General features: G+C 42.6%; 1 pseudogene; it reads left to right on the top strand.

Moving 5' to 3' along the window:
* The first annotated feature begins 3,067 nt into the window (after positions 1-3,067).
* On the top strand, positions 3,068-3,186 carry LOC122554814 (annotated as a pseudogene).
* Positions 3,187-11,318: the final 8,132 nt, after the last annotated feature.

Below are 11,318 nucleotides of genomic sequence, written 5' to 3'. Positions count from 1 at the left end.
TCTGTCACTTCTCAGCCCATTGGTCCATTTGATCAAGATCCTGTTGTAATCTGAGGTAACCTTCTTCGCTGTCCACTATACCTCCAATTTTGGTGTCATCTGCAAACTTACTAACTGTACCTTTTATGCTCACATCCAAATCATTTATGTAAATGACAAAAAGTAGGGGACGCAGCATCGATCATTGTGGCAGTCCACTGGTCACAGGCCTCCAGTCTGATAAACAACCCTCTACTACCACCCTCGGTCTTCTACCTTTGAGCCAGTTCTGTATCCAAATGGCTAGTTCTCCCTGTATTCCATGAGATCTAACCTTGCTGACCAGTCTTCCATGGAGAGCCTTGTCGAACGTCTTACTGAAGTCCATATAGATCACATCTACTGCTCTGCCCTCATCAATCCACTTTGTTACTTCTTCAAAAAAACTCAATCAAGTTTGTGAGACATGATTTCCCACGCACAAAGCCATATTGACTATCCCTAATTAGTCCTTGCCTTTCCAAATACATGTACATCCTGTCCCTCAAGATTCCCTCCAACAACTTGCCCACCACCAACGTCAGGCTCACTGGTCTATAGTTCCTTGGTTTGTCCTTACCTCCCTTCTTAAACAGTGGCACCACCTTAGCCAACCTCCAGTCTTCCGGCTCCTCATCTGTGACTATCGATGATACAAATATGTCAACAAGAGACCTAGCAATCACTTCTCTAGCTTCCTACAGAGTTCTCAGGTACACCTCATCATATCCTGGGGGTGTATCCACCTTTATGCATTTCAAGACATCCAGCACTTCCTCCTCTGTAATATGGACATTTTTCAAGGTGTCACCATCTATTTCCCTACATTGTATATCTTCCATATTCTTTTCCACAATACTGATGCAAAATACTCGCTTAGTATCTCCCCCATTTTCTGCGGCTCCACACAAAGGCTGCCTTGCTGATCTTTGATCACTAACAAGCACAGAGATTCAGCAGGTGCACTAGCGTCTAAGGAGAGAGAAACAGAGTGAATGTTTGAGTCCGGTATTACTCTTCTTCAGAACTCATATTCAAATATCACTTACTTCTGGAAGCCTTAAGAGCTACCTAACCATAGTGCCATGTGGTGTTGGTTCACTCTGTTAGTGTTTGCTGCATTTTCTCTAACAGTCAGTGAGACCTGGTGTGTTGGGATATCTGGTCGGCATGGACGGGTTGGACTGAAGTGTCTGTTTCCACGCTGTACATCTCTATGACTCTATGATTCTATACTTGAAAGGGGATTCACCTGAAGATATCAAGTACACAATCAGATGGATAACAAAGCATTTATTCAGCAACACAAAAAGATTGAGGACTCCAGAGATAATAAGGTCCAGACGTCTGTTGTACTATACACAGGCCTCTTGCCAAATAACCAGAAAGTTACACAATTACTAGAAAACCAAACTGAGTGCATTCATCCTGACAGCAGGTTTTAATTTGGACCTGTTTGGCTTCTCGGACTCTATGATGCATTGTCCTATCATATTCTCTTGGATATCTCCCCTAGGCAATATCCTCTTCTACATCCTGAGACAACTGCTGTTGATTTCCCAATTCCTTTGCATCCAGATCAACCCCCTTTGTCAGCTCCACTTGTGTAGAACTCAGCATGCAACGTTGATGTGGCACACACTTCCTGAGCTACAATACAAGGCCCCACTGAAACACTCTAGGCATTGAAACTTCATCTTAAGGATGGCTTTGAAATGTTCGATTCTAGTACGGCCCTTGTGGAAGTATGGCGTTGTTGTGTTTTTATTCTACAGCAGTCTGAGGCTTTCCTAAAAATGGCATCAACCATATTTGGAAAGGGTAGTCCTTGACTCCCAACAGGGAGAAAGTGAGGACTGCAGATGCTGAAGATCAGAATTGAGAGTGCTGTGCTGGAAAAGCACAGCAGGTCAGGCAGCATCCGAGGAGCAGGAGAAAGAACTGTGATAAGGTGGGGGGAGGTAAAATGAAGTCCACATTAATGCCGTGTGGTTGGAGGGTCCCATGGCAGAAAATGAGGTGTTTTTCCTTCTGGCGATGGGTGATTAGGGTATGGCTCCAACAGCCATCCCTGCGTGGTCTGAGGACCTTGGAAAATGGCAAATATCAGGGATATCTTCAATATGTACACTGCATCTCAGAATCCAAGATAGTGAGTGCAGTTCCTTCAATATCTTGTACAATGTTCACATGTGATATGAACATTGATTGAGTGGGAGCCACCAGGAACCTGTTCTGGTCGGTATCATCCATGTTCTCAGTACAGGAGAGGGGAATCAGAAGTAGTATTGAAATCAGATGAATGGTGGCGGCAGATTTGAAAACCCAGGTTGAGTAGATCACTCAGTGGCTGCTTGGACCTTCACTCCACTACCAAAGCCACAGTTAGTCAGCATCAAAGGCAAATCAAGAGGGGTCAAGACATCTTAATCTCTCTCCAGGGCGAAAGGACTCCACTGGGCACAAACAGGAAGAAGAAGACCAGGCAGATGCTCAGCAGTTTCATCTGAGAACAATCCAGAGATGACCTGCCTCTCCACCAGCCCTCTGACAGTGACCTCAATGTCTGTAGCAGATCAGATTGAGGAGAGTGGGAGACTGGGGGGCTTTCACCCACCCGATCCCCTGTTAACCTTAAGTCCACAGATGTAACCTGGCAACAGACTCACAATCAGGTCATATCAGTCCGCAGGCTCTCTACCCAGGCTGCTGAATTTGACCCAACACCTCAATGTTATGGCAGGCAAAAGAAGAAGAAATCCTTCTGATGGTACCAGGCGATGCAATTATTTAACTAATATATGTTAAAAAAACACATGCAAGAATGTATGCTATCATACATTTCTAACATGTGCTTGTTTAGCTTTTCTCACAAGATGCCATTTAGTTGTCTGAAGTGACAATAGTCTAGATCCTCCCTCAGTGAGCCATGGACTTTCCATTTGGACAGTGAAATCAAAGCTGTAGAGTCAGCATTTTAGGACTCACACTGAGTCCCATCAATTCAAGGCAGGATAATTGGGCCCTCACAGATAATTCATGAACTCCTGCCGATGGCCATAGTAGTCTGAAAACACCCAATCTCATCTGATTGTGGAAGCTAAGCAGACTCAGGCCTGATTAGTACTTGGATGGGAGACTGCCTGGGAATACCAGATGTAGTAGACTTTCAAAAAAAGGTGGCATGATGGCTCAGTGGTTAGCACTAATGCATCACAGCACTAGGGACCTGGGTTTGATTCCCACCTTGGGTGGCTGTCTGTGTGGAGTTTGCACATTCTGCCTTGGTTTCCTCCCACAATCCCAGGTGTTGACCAGGTTAATTGGCCATGCTCAAATACCCAGGGTGCATTAGACAGAGGGCAATGCGAATGGGTGGGTTACTCTTTGGAGGGTTGGTGTGGACTTGTTGGTCCAAATGGCCTATTTCCACACTGTAGGAAATCTAATCTAAGAGGTGACTAGTACCAATCGGCGTACAGCAGCTAAGAATCTTTGCTTTGCCCTGCATCCCCCCATGCTAGCTGAGGTAGGGAAAGTTCAATTCTGTGGGAGAATTTAAGAATGGGGTTATGGTTTCAAAAAAAGGGCCTGCTCATTTAATTCAGAAATGTAAAAAAATTTGCTTTTTTGAGATCAAACCTTTGGTGCTCTATTCCCCTCCGGTGGAAGCAGAATTTTTGAATATTTTTATGGTAGGGGTAGATAGATTCTCGATAAACAAGGGAATCAAAGGTGTCTGGGGTTAAGTGGAATTACAGTGTAATCAGAAACAAAAACTGAATCTGCTAGAAAGGTTCAGCAGGTCTGGTAGTAGCTGTGGAGAGAAATCAGAGCTAACGCTTCAGGTCCAGTGACCCTTCCTCACAACTGGGCAAGCCAAATGAACCGGGGGATGAAATGGAAGTAGGGAGCAGTTCAGTTCTGAGCCAGCGTGAGGCACTGCTGTTGGAGACGGGAAGTCGATGGCCTAGTGGTGTTATCGCTAGACTGTTAATCCAGAAACCCAGATCATGTCCTAGGGACCCGGGTTTGAATGCTGCCACGGCAATGGTGGAACTTGAATTAAACAAAAATCTGGCATTAAGAGTCTAATGATGACCATGAATCCATTGTCAATTGTTGGAAAACCCACCTGGTTCTCTAATGTCCTTCAGGGGAGGAAATTGTCATCCTTACCTGGTCTGGTCCAGATCCACAGCATATGATTGACTCTTAACTACCCTCTGTGTAAGTAATGCTGGCCTCGCCAGTGACGTCCTCACCCCATGAATGAATTTTTTAAAAAAGACCGAGGTTGAGTGAGTGTATGTATCATGACATAAGTGGACCTCAGGACGCTGCAAGAGCAGCTGTCTGTGGAACGTTGAACATCGGATCAGCTATGATCTTTCTGAATGGTCAAGCAGGCTCTGGGATTGATTGGCCTCATGCAGTTCCTAATTTGGAAGTTCGTGTGTGTCAATGCTTATGTGTATATCTTGTTATCGACAAGAGACTCTTCTAGTTAGACCAGGAAGCGAGTATCCTCTACCACACTAGACCATGGAGACCCTGTAGTTTGCTACAGTTGAAGAGGTCAGAAGCAGCAAGCTTCACCATGAGCAGCCGCTCATACAGCGTTGACAGTTGGCCGGGCTATGGTACTGACAATGAGGTGGCTATCAGGTGAAACTGTACCTTTGACTTCACATTAAAATCCGATTATTTCAGCATTCCTATTGTGTTGGCTGTAACAATCAAGAGCAGATTTCCTATCGCTGGACTGTTGATTTATAATGAAGGCCCCTTTTGTTAAAAATACAGATACACACCATTTTTGAAGAGGTGTTTCTGAAGCATCAAGTTTCCCAAATGGGTGAAAGTTAATTGGGAAGGTGAGGCAAATTTCAGCAAGTTGTGATATTAATGAGATACAAGAAACTTGCAAATAGACCTTGCATGGCCTGCTGGTGACATACCTGACCCTTACCTGAAAGAGAAGAATTTAATCAGTGAAGTTTATCCGATAATGGGAATCTGATAGTTTTGCCTCTATCCTGATTAAATTGACTCAACCACCATTCTTTTCATCAACTCAGGGACTAGAAAATCCTCCTCATTGCCTTTATTTCTACTCACACGCCAGGAAAACATTTAACTTTCGCAGCGAGGAGAGCATGATAACTTCATCAGCTGAGGTAGTACATTGCTGTGAAATAAGACTCTATTCTTAAAAGCAAAAATTCAGCAGTACTTTACAGTGGTCAAGATTCAATAATGGCTCCTAGTCTGCTTCTAGAGTCCTCAAACATCCAATACATAAACATTTCAGTCCCTGGATTTAACCATTCAATGTATAAACAGTGCATGTATTTGGGCACACAGTGTGTAGTTGCTATGTGACAAATCAAGATGTGTGAACATTGAACACTAATATTTTGAGTGAAATTTTAATAGTTAGAAAGTGAAGTACAGTTACAGATTCTCTCATGCCCCTGACATTCATATAAAATCTCATTTTAGTTTTCCTTCTATTGTACTTGTGGTTTACAAGGACACACAACAAATAGGAGCAGGAGTAGGCCATCTGGCCCTTCAAGCCTACTCTGCCATTCAATAAGATCATGGCTGATCTTTTCATGGCCTCAGCTCCACTTACCCACCCTCTGATCATATCCCTTAATTCCTTTACTGTTCAAAAAATTATCTATCTCATCCTTAAAAACATTTAATGAGGAAGCCTCAACTACTTCACTGGGCATGGAATTCCACAGGTTCACAACCCTCTGGGTGAAGAACTTCCTTCTCTATTTGACCCTAAATCTGCTCCTCCTAATTTTGAGGCTATGCCCTCTTATCCTAGTTTCATCCACCAGTGGAAACATCCTCTCTACTGTTATCTTATCTATTCCCTTCATAATTGTATATGTTTCTTTCAGATTCCAATGAATATAATCCCAGTCTACTCAGTCTCTCCACATAAGCCAACCCCCTAAACTCCGAAATCAACCTAGTGAACCTCTTCTGCACCCCCTCCAGTGCCAGTACATCCTTTCTCAAGTAAGGAGACCAAAACTGCATACAGTATTCCAGGTGTGGCCTTACCAGCACCCTGTACAGCTGCAACATAACCTCCCTGCTTTTCAACTCAATCCCTTTAGCAATGAAGAACAAAATTCCATTTGTCTTCCTAATTACCTGTTATACCTGCAGAACAACCTTCTGTGATTCATACACAAGGACACCCAAATCCCTCTGCACAGCAGTATGCTGCAATTTTTTACCATTCAAATAATAGTCCTTTTTGCTGTTATTCAAATCAAAATGGATGACTTCACATTTATTAACATTGTATTCCATCTGCCAGATCTTTGCTTGCTCGCTTAAACTATCTATGTCCCTTTACAAAGTTTCACAGTCCTCTGAACACTTTGCTCTACCACTCATCTTAGTGTCATCTGCACACTTTGGCACACTATACATGGTCGCTATCTCCAAATCATCTTTGTAAATTGTGAATAATTCTGGTCCCAACCCTGATCCTTGAGTCACTGATCACCAATCAGGAAAGCTCTCACTTATCTCCACTCTTTGCTTCCTGTTAGTTAACTAATTCTCTATCCATGCTCATACATTGCCCGTAATGCCTTGCATCTGTATCTTATGCAGCAGCCATTTGTGCAGCACCTTGTCAATGATTTTTGGAAATCTAGATACATCACATCCACTGGGTCCCCGTTGTCTACTGTGCTCATAATGTCTTCATAGAATTCCAGTAGATTAGTTAAACATGACCTGCTTTTCATGAAACCATGTTGCCCAATAGGACAATTTCTATCTAGATGCCTTGCTACCTACCTTACGGAAGGTAGGCAGCCTAGTCATGTTTTTGCATTGTTGCCATAGATAGATTGATAGACATCCCTTCCCATTTATTTCTCTGATCTAATGTATAGATATGAAAAATAGGAAGATTGTGTTGGTGTCTGCTTGAACAGAATATACTTGTGGGTCAGGCAAATTGCTGGTGGGGCGATAAACTTTCTGGAGGATCTCATTCTTAATTGTCCATAGTTTTTTCAGTCCCCATCATAAGTTCCCAAAGTTGTCTGCATGTAATATAAATAACTGAAGGTATCTAGGCAACCTCGAAGAAATGGAATAAATGTAAATCAGTCTCATAATTATAAAGTTGTCTTCTCAGCTTTGAAGATGCTGCACTATTTGTCCCATGACTCTTCAGTACTGTCTGTATCTTACTTGTGGTAGGGATGGTTAATCATTGCTACCAATGTGTTGAATTTGAATCTTCCTTGTACATAAACAGGATGTTTACTGCTTTTCAATCAGATGGGGAAAACCGGTTGAAACATATGAGGCAGCTTGTTCCTCAGCTTGGGTTTTAACATCCTGATCCCATATGCCATTAGACTGGAAGCTTTTCTGGGATTTGAAGCAGATGTCTAACCAAACTTTTCTCTTTTGAAAATTGCCACTTAGCAGGGAATCTCATTGCAGGAGCCTACTAGTTCACTTAAAATATAAAGAAAAGCACATTGCATTGCCACCATTTATACACCACGGTTTTGCATACTTACATCCAATCCAGCAAAGACAGCAGGCTAATTGATACAGAGTTTAGAGATATCTTTAAAGCAAGGCTTACTGACTGGGAGCAATTGGAATTGCAGGTTGTCAGGATCCATTGATCATAAGTAACAAACCAGAGCTGGACTTCTGTGACAAATTAAAAGCATTTAGGTGTGTGCAACACTGTCCATTTTTGTTCAGTCACAATTCATATCAAGGTCACTACGGCCTTGGAGATGGTTACACTTATGGAACTTGCCAACCCCCAGAGGCAGACACTGTAGAGATAAATCAGACATCAAAGCTCTAGTATGAGTTCAAAATATCTGCAGCTTTTATTGTTAAGCCGATATAAACGATCTGTTTTTCTAGGAAGAACCTAGCAGCATCAAATGAGTCACACAATTTTCCTAAAGGAATTCAAATGATATGAAGACTTTCAATGTCAACATATTTGGCTCTGAGGCCACCTACACAATTAAAACAAAATCAAGAATTGCAAGTACATCAATTAACACAAGTATTTGTAATGCTATTAACACAATCAACTAATTTCTAAAGTTCCAGTTGTCACTCATTAATACTGACTCATTCCCACAAGACAAACAGGAGACTACAGAAGGATTGGTGTTTTTTTGGACAAATTACTTCCCCATTGTTGATGATACAGTTGATATAATATGTTTTTTTAAAAGGAAGAATTTTGCTCCAAAGGATTGGGTCAATGACAACTGCTCCACATTAGCCACCATGTGGAGCAAAGGATTTTTAAAGTTCTGTTCTTTGCATTTATTTTGCAAGTTGGCCTTTGCCAAACTGCAAATTAAAGTAAATTAGATTTTCAAAATGTATTTTAATGCACGCTATAAACCATTCTAACAAGTTCCCTTGGTGAGTACTGATGGGCTATTTATATTACTGTTCTCGGAACCATAAGAAAGATTCAAAGCATGACAGCACACATTATTTAGCAATGATTTTTTGCTTACCCCAGAACTTTGTTAGCACAAAATTAGTGACTTTTGGAGACAATGAAAATTTGTATCAATTTAATTATTTAACCCTGTTGTATTAAATTGTTGACAATCTAGCTGCAATTTACAGCAATTCCTTCACAGAGGAACTAATTTTACTTTGAAAAATATATCTGAATAAGTGATGAAGGAAACGTAAAGGTTGGTGTAGCACAGGAAGCTTTCACAAATGCAATGTCGATTTGGAATAGAAACAAAGTTAAATTTTAGAAATGTAGCACTATCACCTTCTAAACAATTGAGGATACTGTTTTTAAAGATTTGGGTAAAAAGTGAGGACTGCAGATATCAACTAGGAGAAAGTGAGGACTCTCCCTCATTCCTGAAGAAGGGCTTATGCCCGAAACGTCGATTCTCCTGCTCCTTTGATGCTGCCTGACCTGCTGCGCTTTTCCAGCACCACATTTCTAAGCCCTTAAAGATTTGGGTGCGGGGCAGATGTTAATGGGCAGAACGTATTAAAGTGAAAATATCGATGGTCAGTAAAGTTGATAGCATAAGAGCCAATTTTTATATCTTCTTATTGCTCTGCAATTCGTGTTGTCACTGTGTCATACCCACATACCAGGCATCTCCCCAGAGTAAGACTAAACTCAGAAATTGTATCAACTTGCTCGTGGCTCTCTTTTTAATTTTCGAAAATTTCAAATAAAAATGGCAGCAGCACAGTTCTTCAGTTTCATCATAATTGAAGCAGGAGAAGGCCATGTGGTCAATCGAGTCTGTTCTGACATTCATTAAGAGCTCCTCCTACTTGCATTATCCCAATAACCCTTAATTCCCCGACCATGTAAAAACCCATCCAACTGTGTCTTGAATATACTTAATGAAGCTGTCTCTACTGCTTCCGTGGGCAGAGAATTCCATCGGTTCAGAGCTCTATGGAAAATGCAGTTCCTCCTCATCCAACAACAGGTTGGACTATAACCTGATGTTGTGTGATTTTTAACTTTGTCCACGCCAGTCCAACACCAGCTCCTCCAAATCATAATAAATCCTATTAGCTAAAATGTATATGGAAATATTTAAAATGTGCAAAACTTTCATATGATGTAGAAAATGGGATCGATCTCTAATATCTTTGCAGGCCCAGTACACATGACCATTTGTTTCTGAAGTGAAAGGGTTGAACCCTAAAGCCTGATTCTGCAGCTGTGATGGTTTCTAGAGTCAAATAGTTGGCAGTTGTACCAACTCAGTAAGCAGAACCAGTTTCAGGATATTTCAATTCTATGATACTGCAGGTTGTGGCAAATGATAGTTTGGTTCACAGTAGTCACAGAGCCATACAGTCATGGAGATGTACAGCAAGGAAACAGACCCTTTGGTCCAACACGTCCATTCTGACCAGATACCCTAAATTAATCTGGTCCCATTTGCCAGCACTTGGCCCATATCCCGCCAAACCATTCCTATTCATGTGCCAATCCAGATGTTTTTTAAAATGTTGCAATTGTACCAGCCTCCACCACTTCTTCTGGCAACTCATTCCATACACGCACCGCCCTTCGCGTGAAAACGTTGCCCTGGAGGTCCTTTTTAAATCTTTCCCTTCTCACCTTAAAACTATGCCCTCTAGTTCTGGACTCCCCCAAACCAGAAAAGATCTTGTCTATTTACCCTATCCATGTTCCTCATGGTTTTATAAAACTCTATAAGGTCACCCCTCAACCTCTGACACTCTAGGGAAAACAGCCCCAGCCTGTTCAGCCTCTCCCTATAGCTCAAATCCTCCAACCCTGGCAACATCTTTGTAAATCTTTTTTGAACCTATCCAGTTTCATAACATCCTTCCTCTTGGAGGGAGACCAGAAATGCATGCAATATTCCAACAGCGGCCTAACCAATGTCCTGTACAGTTGCAACATGACCTCCCAACTCCTGTATTCAATACTCTGATCAATAAAGGAAAGTGTACTAAACATCTTCTTCATTATCCTATGTACCTAAGACTCCACTTTCAAGGAGCTACGAATGTGCACTCCAAGGTCTCTTTGTTCAGCAATGCACCCCAGGATCTTACCGTCAAATACATAAGTGCTGCCCTGGTTTGCCTTTCCAAAATGCAGCACCCCACACTTATCTGAATTAAATGCCAGCTGCCACTCCTCGGCCCACTGGCCCAACTGATCAAGATCCTGTTGTAATCCAAGGTAACCTTTACCTACCCCTCTCCGAGGATGAAAGATCAGTCCTCAGCAGAGGCCTCACCTTCATTCCCCTACGCTCCCGGATTAATGAGTTCAACACACGGTGTGACATCGAACAATTCTTCCGCTGCCTTCGCCTCCGTGCCTACTTCTTTAACCAAGACTCTCGCCCACCCTCTGACAACCCCTTCTCCCGCCTCCAACACACCCCATCCACCTGGACACACTGTGCTGGCCTCTTACCTGCCCTTGATCTCTTCATAGCCAACTGCCGCTGCGATATTAACCGCCTCAACCTGTCCACCCCTTTCACCCAATCCAACTTCTTACCGTCGCAACGTGCAGCCCTCCACTCCCTCTGCTCCAACCTCAGCCTCACTATCAAACCAGCAGACAAGGGAGGCGCGGTGGTAGTTTGGCGCACCGATCTTTACGTTGCTAAGGCTAAACGCCAGCTCGCGGACACCTCCTCCTAATGCCCCCTTGACCATGACCCCACCTCCCACCACCAAACCATCATCTCCCAGACCATCCATAACCTCAT

The sequence above is a fragment of the Chiloscyllium plagiosum genome, chromosome 11 (genome assembly GCF_004010195.1).
Source record: "Chiloscyllium plagiosum isolate BGI_BamShark_2017 chromosome 11, ASM401019v2, whole genome shotgun sequence".
In the NCBI taxonomy this organism is placed as follows: Eukaryota; Metazoa; Chordata; class Chondrichthyes; order Orectolobiformes; family Hemiscylliidae; genus Chiloscyllium; species Chiloscyllium plagiosum.
Note: the sequence above shows the minus strand (reverse complement) of the source record. Positions and strands in the feature narration are given on the sequence as shown.